This window comes from Athene cunicularia (genome assembly GCF_003259725.1).
Source record: "Athene cunicularia isolate RWA chromosome 1 unlocalized genomic scaffold, athCun1 chr1_part1, whole genome shotgun sequence".
In the NCBI taxonomy this organism is placed as follows: domain Eukaryota; kingdom Metazoa; phylum Chordata; class Aves; order Strigiformes; family Strigidae; genus Athene; species Athene cunicularia.
The window spans coordinates 115,967,342-115,979,304 of record NW_020799091.1 but is presented as its reverse complement, the minus strand read 5'-3'; positions in this window follow the sequence as shown (position 1 = coordinate 115,979,304).

The window sequence follows — 11,963 nt, the reverse complement described above, 5'->3', positions numbered from 1 at the left end:
CTTGCATGATTGGAATAGTGTAATTATCTGGATTCATGCCTTTCAGGAATGGCAAACTAGAAGGGTGAGAAGTGCAGCACTCTACAGAGGAGTGGACAGAATGCAGGAATCTTTGCCCTTGAGCAGGTGACAAGCCAGTTAAAAGCTTATGGATAATGTTAAGAGGACAGACCAAAACAGTTGACACTAATTGTCTGCTACTCCTGGCCTGATCAAAAGGTAGATGAAGCCTCATGATTTCAGGCTATGATGATCATTGGCATCAGCTGAAAGAACAATAGAGCTGGACACAAACCATCCAGGAGATACCTGGGGTTTGTTAAAGACAATTTGTTGATGCAGGTGATCATGGGCTGACTAGGGAAGATTCTCTAGCTGATCTGTTCTGCATAAACAAAGAACAACTGGTTGATGATATAACAATCAATGGCACTGTTGGCTGAAGTAGCTTTGAGTTTGAAATATTGAGAAAGTAAGTGATGAGGACTGATTGTAGAATCATAATCCCAGCTCCAGAAGAAAAGGTTTCACTTTATTTGAGGATCTGCTTGTAATGTTTTCACAGGGAAACTGCTGTAGTGGGCAGATGGGCTGGGGATAACGGGCTGTTCTGCAAGAGAAACCTCTTCAAACTATAAAATCTCCCCTGCAACATGCAGGAAGTCCAACAGATCTGGCAGAACGTCAGCATGGAAGAACAGGGAATTCCTCGGCAAGCTTCAAATGTACAGAGGAAGTCTGCAGAAGGTTGAATCAGGAAGAACATAGATAGTATCTGAGAGCATAAGGATAATGCTGGGAAAGCTCAAGCCCAACTGCAGCTGGAAAAAGTAGGGATGTTAATGGTGACAGGAAAGGCTGCTGTAACTACAGTCAGCAAAAGAAAAACTTAAGACGATATGTGCCTGCTGCTCAGTGGGGCAGGGAGCCTAGTGAGGAAGGACATGGGAAGTGCTGAGATGTACAATATCTCGTGTTTGTCTTTAGTAAGGTCTGCCCTCTGGCTTCTCAGTTACTTGAGTCTGTTAGCAGAGTCTGTGGGATGTAGCATTACCCACAGTAGAGAAAAATATAGTTTGAGACTGTTTAAGCCATTGGACATATTCAGGTCCATGGGCCAAAAAAGATGCTTCTGAGCGGGGGGTGGGGGGCTGGGGAGTGTGTGTGTTGGCTGACGCCATGTTCTGTCACCACTGAAAAAATCATAGTGACTGAGGGTTGTTCCTGATGAGTGGAAAAAGGCAGACATCACATCCATATTCAAGAAAGGAGAATCCAGGTTGGAGATCACCATTAAGGTTGTTGAACTACAGCCTGGTCAGGCTTGCCTCGGTATCTGGAAAGATAATAGAGCAAATCTTCCTCTAAGCCTTCTCTGGACATGTGAAGAACAAAAAAGGTGGTTGGGAATGGCTTGAAGGGTGAAATTCAGTTGTACAGTGTCCAACTGATGTCTAGTTGTCAGTTGATAGTGAGGCAAATACCATTGCATGTCTTTGGAGGCAGGATATAGTGTTCTTAGTAAGTTTGTGGATGATACCAAACTGGGGTACAGTAGATACACTAGTGAGCAGGACTGCTACTTCAAGGAACCTCAACATGCTGGAGAAACAGGCTTGCTGGAACCTCATGGTGTTCAAGAGGGTCAAGTGTGAAGTCCTACAGCTGGACTATCCTACAGTGGAATATCCTCATGCAACAGCACAAGCTTTGGTCCAGTGGGCTGGAAGGCAGCTTGGCAGGCACAAGGTGTGGGGTCCTGGTGAACAACAAATGAAGTATGTATCAGCCATTTGCCCTTGCAGCGAAGAAAGACTTGCCTCATCCTGGGCTTTAAGCATAACAGCAGGTTGAGGAAAGGGTTCCTTCACCTCAGTTTGACACTGGAGCATTGTGGCTGGTTTGGGGTTCTCCAGTACCAGATAGTCACTGAGGTGCTGGAGTGAGTTCAGTGGTGGGCCACCATGTTGGTTGGGAGCTGAAGCACAGGATGTGTGAGGAGAGACTGCAAAGGCTGGACTTGATCAGCCTGGAGAAGGGAAGGCTGAGGGGAAAGAGAAGTTACTGCTGCCTGATGGGTGTGTCAGGAAGATGGAGCCATGTTTTCTTCAGAGGTGCAGCACAAGAGGAAATAGGAACAAGCTAGAGTGAGGGAAATTCCAAGTCCATGTAAGGAAAAAAATACTTGTCTGAGGGAGATCAGAAACTGGAGCAGGCAGCCAAAATGGTTGAGGAATCTCATTCTGTGGTGATACTCAAAACCTGACTGGATGAATCTCTGAGCAGTCTGATACAACTGGACCTCCATTAAGTAGGATTAGGTGGCCTCTAGAAGTCCTTTGCCTCTCACCTACATTAAATCATTATTCTCTAAATCAACATTAGAGTTTGTTTGCCTTTGCCAATGAGAAATGCGTTGTGAAGAAACCTGTACCTAGGACTTCACTTATATATGTGGTAATTGGTAGGTGTCTTGCTTGGGAATTACAAATATAGTTTATACTTGTGTCAGAAATGACCTGTTGAACACTTGGAGACATTACAGGCTTTATGTGAATGCCTTTTCTCTACAAGCTGGTGCTGACAAACAGTGATTCCTGGGACTTGAGCATTCCAAATGCCTGGGTCTGACAGATGAAATCAGAATGATTACTTGAAGAATGTCTTGCTGCTAGTAACTCATACCCTGGGGTAGACATGAGCCTTCTAGGTAATCTAGCAAGATACACATTGTGGTTACCCTTATGATTAGTATGGCAGTGTATGTATCGCTGCATAGCAGAAGGGCAACAAACAGCAATGAAAAAATCCTATACTGATTGCTTTGTATTGCATTTTTGAATTCCAATTGTAGTTGCTTTGTTGTATTTCTGTTAGTCTATGTAATGGCAAGTTTATCATATGGTAGTGCTGAAACAGCCATGTAACTTAGAAGGGAAGTTGTTTGTCGGACTTAGTGTGCAACTCCTGGAATACCAACCCATGTTTTTTGCAAGTTTATGGCTAGGTGGAAGAGGCTATGCTGCTATGTCAATGGTAACTCCCAGATTTTTGAAGTGAAGCACAAGTGATAGGCAATAACTCTTCAGACTTCTCTGATACTGAGTGCCTGATCCTCCACCCTGAATTTTCTTCCTCATCTCAAAAAAAACAAAACAAAATGCTATTGGTTATTGTGATAGCATTAAATAACATTAAATAGCTTTTCCAAATAGAACAGGGAGGGTTGTAGTCTAGAAGAAAGCATGGAGGAGATATATTTGACCAAACCTTCAGTTAGCAGTCACTGCAGTCTTGCTAGGACCTTTTTCTGGAGAGTATTCATCTGATGGAAACTAGTTTTGGGTGGTTCTGGAGGATAGAAGGATCTTGTGTATTGGATTTCTTGGAGTGTGAGGTGCCCTAATTATATATAATTACTTGTTGCTGGTAGAAAATTGGAATAACGATGAATTAGTGTTATGGAGGACCTTATGAAACTGAGTGAATAACGAAACAAGCTGAAGTGTAGATAAATGTTCATTGATGTCCAGGAGGCCTCCTTTGTGGAGGGGAGGAGTAAACTTTATATATATAAATATATTTGTATAATATAGAATACTTGGAAACAAGGCTTTGTGTATGTGATGGTCATTTCTGTGAACTGGTGATTTTCTGTGTAAGTCGGGGGGGGGGCAAATCAAGTGTTGGAGTAAGAGAACAGAACATGCTGTTCTAATGAGTGAATAGATTGGTGGTTCTTCAAATACAAATAAAAGCAAACAACAACAAAAAAAAAAAAAAAACAAAAAACCTTAGGATTGAAGTATGTTCGGAGGAGGGCAGCAGGGATCAACGATATGAAAGGGGGCTTCTGAGTGAAGTCAGATAAGATGCAGTTGAGAAAAGAGGCAGTTTCTTGGGACAAGGGAAGGAGAGGGAGTAATATGGTGGGATGTGTGAAATCGTAAGTGATGTCAACAATGTGTGTACACATTAAGTCTTACAGTGCACAAAGTAGGTGCTCATCAGATGAAGTTAAAAGGAGGTGAGTTGCAAGTAAAGGTGTTTTTACAACTGCTGCCAAGATTGCTGGCACTGCTTGCCAGAGGATGCTGTGGATGCAGAAAGATTGTGAAGTCAACAGGAGGTGGCTTGGCACTTAAAAACTGAGGGTTAAGCTGACAGGTCAACTCAGGTTTGGGACAGCTGAAAGTATTAGGAGTAGATGTTGGTCTTGACAAACCATCCTTTCCCCTGCATGTTATTGCCTGTATTTCTGCATGTGACTACTCTTGGGAAGTTTTTCCTTGGTGAGAGCACAAATTTTTTTGACAAGCTATGCTGTTACATTTCCAGGTGATGAGGAAGTATGTGGAGTGCAAGGAAGCAATCTCCATATAGAACTGCTATCTTGATCAAAGTGTCTTCCCTTTTTTGATGCCTTTAAGTTATTGAAAGGTGAAGCTAGAGGTGGTATCAGTGATTAATACATGCTTCCCTTCCCTCTCCCCCCCACCCCACCGCCTGTCCTGTCCCCCCTGCTCCAGTCTACAATAACTTATATAAAGTGTTCAGGTTACACAATCATTTTTGTAGACAAATATCAATCTTTTGATGGCATCTTTTGGTCTATACAGTCAATTGTACAGGCAGTCCTGCTCAGATCAGATGTGTCATTGACTTAAGTGCTGCTCTCACCTGAAGGAGAATCCTACAGTAAGCCTTGCCTCCCCTGGATTGGCCTTCACTGGCACAACTGAGCATCTCACACAGTTCTGAATGTGGTAGAATAATGGTGTCTTATAGTAGCTTGAATATCTTGTGCTTATCTCTGAAGTTTGGACTGTGGACTGGAAGCTGTGTTGTCTTCGCAATTTTACACTCTTAAGAGGAAAGATTGTCCTTGCCAGAGGTCTTGCACAAAGGCAGCTGCACATACTAGGTAGCATACTGTTTTAAGCATGTCCTCTGTCTTGAGTATTATGTTGGCATCTGCTTTAAACTTTCAGTGTAGTAATGCCAGTTTTGTAACTTCTAGACTTAGCTCTGATGAACGTACTAGAGCTGAAACCTTTCAAGAATTAACTGGTGTCCAGAAAATGATGATTTTTCTGTGATGAATGCAACTGTCTCCTTGTATCATGGAAGGCAGCTGGTGGTAGGTGATAGGGCTGGCTTAAAGGCAAATGAAGCCCTGTGTACTTGATTTACAGAAGGTAGAACAGCTAAAGCACTAGCTGACTAAAACTTAAGTGATTAGACGTTACTCTGTATCTTCTGAGTAGAATTTCTGTTGACACCTTCAACTCACAGCCCGGCAAATAAATGAAAAAATTGAGCTTTTAAGATAAATTTTAAGCAGGCAACACTTAATTTATGTATGAACATCAGGTTATAACATAACTAATTCTGAGAATACTGAATAATAAGCTACTTTTCTCAAAGCTGAAGGCTGGCTGTTACTTCTCCAAGTCTTGTGGCTAAGAACAAGAAAGCTAGTCTCTAAGGACTGATTTGAGTATGTCACGGTAACTCAGTTGAGGACAAACTGATGCTAGTAGAGATTTTGTGGATTCGAATATACAGCTTTGAAGAGCTAACAACTTTTTAAAAATACATAACAAAAGCTAAATATCTGCTTGTGGATCAGAATACCAGAAGTAAGTAATAGAGAAGACTGATTACCTGGCTGTCCCTCTGAAGAGGAAAAACTGACAAGGAGTAATTGGAAAGGATATAAATGATGAAAAACATTTAGTGAGAAAACAGCTAATTGAACAGGTTGAATATAACATTCAAGTGAAACCCCAAAGACCTGAGGATGGAAAAAAAGTAATTGAGTGCTCTGTCTTAGTAAGTAACTATGTGCTAGGTAAAAGCACTGGTGCTCTTGAACACAGAACTTTCAGTTTTATAATTAAGTGGTCCTAACAGTGTTAAATGAATTGGCCATCCTAGATGTCCTGTGAGTTAGTTGTCTTGCTTGATTTGTAATTCCTGCATGTATAGCTGTGTTAATTCTTTGATTTGCAAAGCAAGTGAGGACAGTCTTGAAACACAGGTGGAAAAGGTGTGAATCGGCAGGTTGCTAGTAAGAGAACTGGGAATGAGAGGACTTCTAAAAGCCATGTAGTCTGTAATCTTCTCACAGTAGTGAGGTCTGGGTGAACCAAATGATCATGAGAGAGCAAGTGGTCTAAGTGTATGGAATGGATTGTTGCAAAAATGCTCATGAAAGGAGAGCTTGTAATTGAGTCCATCAGCATGTGTGTAATACCAGTTAAGAAGAATTTGAAGGAAGACCAGATTACTACTTAAAATTACTTACTAAAAATGTCTATTAATAATCTTACAGTAATTAAGATGACAAAATCATTGAACAAGAGATCATGTCTCTACCCTAGTGCAGGATCAGCTTGGGTTAGTTTGAGCGTGGGTTTCTTTTTGTAACTAAACATCAGACATTTCTGTTTCCTGTTTTGGCCAGGATGTTCATTTGAGGAATTTGCTTTCTGTAGCATCCAAAATTTTCTTGATTTCAGTGGGTTTTGTTGTTGCTAGTCTTTGTGCTGAGGTTTTTTTGTTGCTTCAGTTTATCTCCTTCCTAACCTCACTCAGCAGTTCAGACATTATCTTTTTGCAGTGTGCGTGCTTCAGGACCTTTATAGGGTTGCTTTCTTTGAGAACAATGATTGGTTCTTCCAGTCTTTCCTTATAGGTTATGGGTTTTAGGCCTTTGAGCATGCTTTGCTTTCAGATTCTCTGGGTGGCTAATATCTAAACTATGATGTTCAAGCTGAACAACTCCAGATGGAGCGTTACTGATGTTGGCTAGAGCACGGAGTTTATGTCTATATTAGCATATTCTAGAGTGGCACTTTGAATTCTTGAAATATAATTACCATATACTTCTTGTAACCTTCAGAACAGTTTTTGCTCTCTAACCAGTTACTTCAAATCCTGTGTCAGTTATTTATACTTGTTCCTGCTGACTATTTTCTAATTTGAACCCACTGGAACTTGAAGCTTTTTTCATGCCCACTGGGAAAGACATGTATAACTCGACTTATTTTTTTGTATCTAATACAGTTAGTTGGCAGCCCTACCAAGATGCAGAACGGAAGCACAATGCTCCTTTTGACCTCCCACTATATTTGTTAGATATTTTGGTTATGTGTTTAGACAGATACCACATACGAGGAATTTAACCTTTTTCTCAAGGTCAGGTTGTCAGAATCATTGACTCATCTTCTGTGTTTCAGAAGATTTTGAAGATCATCTGAACTCTTCAGCAAACTTTCCAATCAAAGGTTTGAGTTACATGAATAATTGGTTTTTTTCAATGTCTTTTCCTGTTCTTTTAGTGTATTTATATCTATTGCTCTGGTACTTGGTAATTTAAATTTATTTAAATGGGTATGTGAAGCATTTTGTGATGTTTAGGGGGAGAGGAAGTGATGTATATCTGTATGGATAACTTCTGAACTACTTGTTTACTCTTTGTAATAGTTTTCTGAGGGAGTAGAACTAAGGATGAGATATTCTCCTCCAGTCCCGCTTCTGAGCTTGACCCATTTCTTGGAAAAAGAGTACCTTGTTGTCTCACTTGCTTCCTTTTAAATAGAGTGGGATTGGGAGGCTTGTCTTGGTAAACAGTTTGGAATGTTCATTGTAGAACTTCCAGCTGCATTAAAGCTTGCCTTGCTTACTAGTTCAATATGCATTGTAACTATCTGAGTGCTTAGTATCAGGATAAACATGAATGTATTAATTTGTTGTGCGTTAACATACGTAGAAGCTTTTAATGTTAACAGAGTGTAAAATAGTGCTAATAATTAAACTGAAATTCCAGATGACATTTTAAAATTCACAGGACTTTGTAAACCTTCTTGGTGAGTAGTTAGATTTGAAGCTTTAACCTTGGAAAATTGTCTTTCTAAGTGTCCTTCACAACTCAGTTGGAATCATGAGCCTAACCTTTTTTAAACTTTCCTCTAGTGTCTTAGATTGTATTTGGTTTCCTGCTGCTTGAAGATCTGTGCAGCATGGTAGGAAGCAGAGTGTGCAGGGACACAGTCTCTGCCCTATGTGGAGGTGGTGAAACTAGAACTGAAGCACCAGTTAACATGTGAAGAAATGGCATTGTGAAATAAGAATAGTGGGTTCCAGCCATGCCTGACTTCTAGTGCAGAGGTGTGGAGCTTTTTTTGAAGCTCCAACTCATGATTTGGAGTTGGGCTTAAGCTATTTTAATGATCAGCTACATTTAACTACTTTCTTTGACTTCGTGTCGTGCCGGAGTAAAATACCTCTTTCTAATCTGTCTCCTTGTTTTCTGTGATAACTTCAATCTTGTCAATAATTGTTTATTGTGGTGCTATAGAGCTTTGCATACTTAATCATCTTGACCCAGTTGTATTAGGATGAGAGTATTTTGTCCAGTACTGCATTATATGGCCTTTTAACAGGCAGTATGCATCTTCTCTCCATGGGATCTGGATGCTATCTTGTGAATGGTAGCTATAGTCTTCCCCACAAATATCAGTATTCCTTGATATTTATATGTATCTAAAAATATACTTGTTGATTCAGCAGCTGGGGGAAGATAATTGACACTCCCTTCCACCAGCTGTGGGGAATGCAGCAGTTCAGTAACATGAGCCTCCTGGTGGAATGGTGTTAAATGTTGTCAGCTCTACCCTTTGGAGCAACAGGTGGGGGTTCAAAGTACTTAAAAATTCTGCAGAACATCATATACCTACCACTTTATTGAGAATTTCTTTCTTGAGCTTGATGTTTTGAGTAAAACACCTGCTTCAGCAACAGTTAGCTTTTGATTGAGAGAGTACTGAAATTGAGACCCATCTTTTCAAGTATTCTCAAACTCAATCAGTTCTGTGGCCAGTATCTTCAACTTCTGGGTTGCTTGAAAAATTCTACTTTTGTGGAACTTCTCTTAAGGTTTTTCAACTAGAAGTGATGTTCTCCTTACTCTAGTCTTTCTAAGCATGTAGGCTATAGTCACCTAGGGGAGATCTGCTTACGTGTTAGATTAAGACTGGAACCTAGTTTTGGTCCACTTGTAGGTATGAAAAGTTAACATTCAGAAGTTAATAGATGCATTTCCAAGTGATGAATGTGCATGAGCCACAGTAGTGATATATCAGTGCAATGGGAGAAATCTAGGAATATGTCAGTATTTAAACAATTATTATAATGTTCCAAGTTTCCTTCTCATGTCAGGTAAAGTTGACCTCTGGATTCAAAAGAGAGTCCCTTGAACATTAATAAAATGAAAAAGCAGTCTGACAATGCCTTTCTCTGCATTTGCCAACCAAGAGGATTTCAGTAGTCCTGGCTTCAGACTATTTAGTTGCTACACTGTTTAACCAAAATTTTTTGCCTTCTGGTAGGCTTTTGTATGCCTGTTACACTGTTGTGATCAACCCTGAACAAGGTTTTAAGATTTGCTCTTCTAAGATGGAAATAATATACCTCTTGTTTGCTTTTTTTTAAAAAAAAAAGTGCCCTACAGAAGAGGGAACCTGAGCTGAGTCCAGTAAATGTAATGCTTATAGAACCCAACCTGATGCCCTGTTTGTACTCCCAGCCCACTTCCCCCTCAAAAACTTAATTGACAAACTAGCACTCCACTTCAGGTGAGGACTGTGATAAAGCAGATTCTTAGGCAAGAACACTAGGTTATAATACTGTCTCTTTGATGTAAGTGCATTTTTTTTTTCCCTAAGTGCTTGTTTAACAATTCTAATTGAAAGCTAGTGTTGGAGCTTTTTTGTACTACTTAATCCTGAATCTGTTCCATTCCTTGGTTCTGATCTTTTTTTGACACAGTAATTTGATCATGCTCTGGTACTCAAAAGAAACACACAGACTTACTTCCCAGTAATTTAAGCATATATTTTTATAAAGCCTCAAGTTGAGGTTTCAGACTTGTTTTCTGCAGTGTCCTTAAGTGATTTGATTCTCTAGCTAAAAAAAAATCTGAAAATGCCACTAGAATGTGCAGCTGTGTTCCTGTTGCTTCTGTTGCATTGCCACTTGTGATTGACTGAGCAGAGAATGAGCCAATTCAGACGGCTAAATCAGGAAGAAAACGAGTTTTTGTACACCGGGGTCTCTTAGGTACCTGATGAGTGCTGATGCAGGAGAAGGCGGACTGGAAGAATGAATCTAAGCTTTCTGATGTTGGCTCAAATTAAACTGACCCAACAATAATGCTTAGCCTGACCTTAGGAGTATTTCATGAGAGTTCTGCTGACACAGCAACTTGCTGTCACCAAAATGGGATGTTCCTGTTGTTCTGCTCCGCTCTTGATTGGAACTCTTCATAGTTCCCAGTGTTAGTGTGTGCTAAGGCCTGATATATTCATGAGCTGAATAACTTGCTGATGTAGAGGAAAACTTCACTTTTTCTGCTCTTTTGCAGTTTGGCTTTATTGTCTTGTGGAAATGGTTGACAGCTAGTACAACATAAGTGGCTAGGAAGTGTCATTGTGGTCTCTCTCTTGGCAGTGGTGTGCTATTAAGCAGGGCATGGTTCTATAGCAGGTAACAAAATGGATTGCTTTTGTAAATGGACTTGTATGTGGCTGGTCCATATAGACAAATCTCTAAATCTGTTGTTTATTAAAACAAATAATAAGCCTGGAAGTGTGGAGAATACTTTCTCATTTCATAGCATGAGTACTTTTTTTGTATGACAAATGCTGTTGTATGTTCAGGACCCTATAGTTCCTCAGTATCTCTTTTTTCAGTTAGTGAGTGAGGCTTGATTAAGAATTACTAGTGAACAGCTTCTGTTACCATGGTCAGTATTTAGTAGTTCCTAGTACTGTGGCTTTTAATGCTAGAAGTGAGTTTTAGGGATTTTTTTGTTTGTCTCCAAACAGCTTTTTGACAAGTTAAGTGAGAATGGTCAGTGCCTTGCTGTTTTGAATAAGATTCTTGCAGTGGTCTAAAACTGGAGGGCTAGTGAATGCAACATCAAGTTCCCGTTTAAAAAAAAAAAAAAAAGAAATTCAGTGTTTATTTGAAATAAAACATTAGCTTGTACAGTTTGGACTGAGATACATTTGCAGTACTGGATGTTGAGATCTGGTCTGTGTGGTGATGTGAAGGAAGGGTGGGAAAATTAAGAGATACTGCAGCTCATTTTGGGGAGGGGGCAGGGTGTGTCAGAACTCAGGGTCAAAAACATGGTTCTCTGGAAGATGTTTTACCAAAAATGTTAGAACAAGCAGCTTATGCTTTATCTCCCTGCATTCTCAAATGAGATAATCAGTTTTGAAATTATGTTAAGATTGTTGAGGTAGAACAGTCTCATGGTATTAATAGGTAAGTGTGGAGCCGTGAATAGTTAATAACTACTTTATTACGAGTCCTCTCAGTTGTTAAAATTAGGAATAGAGAGGAACTCTTGCAGTTTGAGAAACTGAGATGTGGACTGTTAGTATATGCATGCAACTAACAGTATTATTGGTGAAATAGGTTGAGTGTCTTACTAGCCTGTTTGCAGATAGGCCTGAAAATAGGTGTATCAAGTAGGTCAACTAGGAGGAGCATCCATCTGCTTAACTTCTGTTAGCTTCAGACATAAGGTGGTTTTGTGGTAGACTTGGCTGTGAAGTATTACCAGCATGGATTGGATCGCTGTGTGATAAAAATTCAGTTAGTACATAGGGACTTAGCTAAAATTGAAACATCTGAAGGTACTGGAGATAGCAATTAATACCAGGCTTCATAATGAAACAGTACTGGACTATCTCTTGCTGATCAAAACAAAGTAAGTCCCCTGTCTGTTGTCTGTGCAATCTGAGCAGTGGTATGAACTGTGTCATTAAAGGAGGAAGTCTGGCTGACTGGTACAGACAAGTTCTAAAACATTTATACAGGTTGAATGAGTTCAGTATGGTTTTAAAGCTTTGAAATGAATGGCATTGGGTGCCATATCACAATACAGT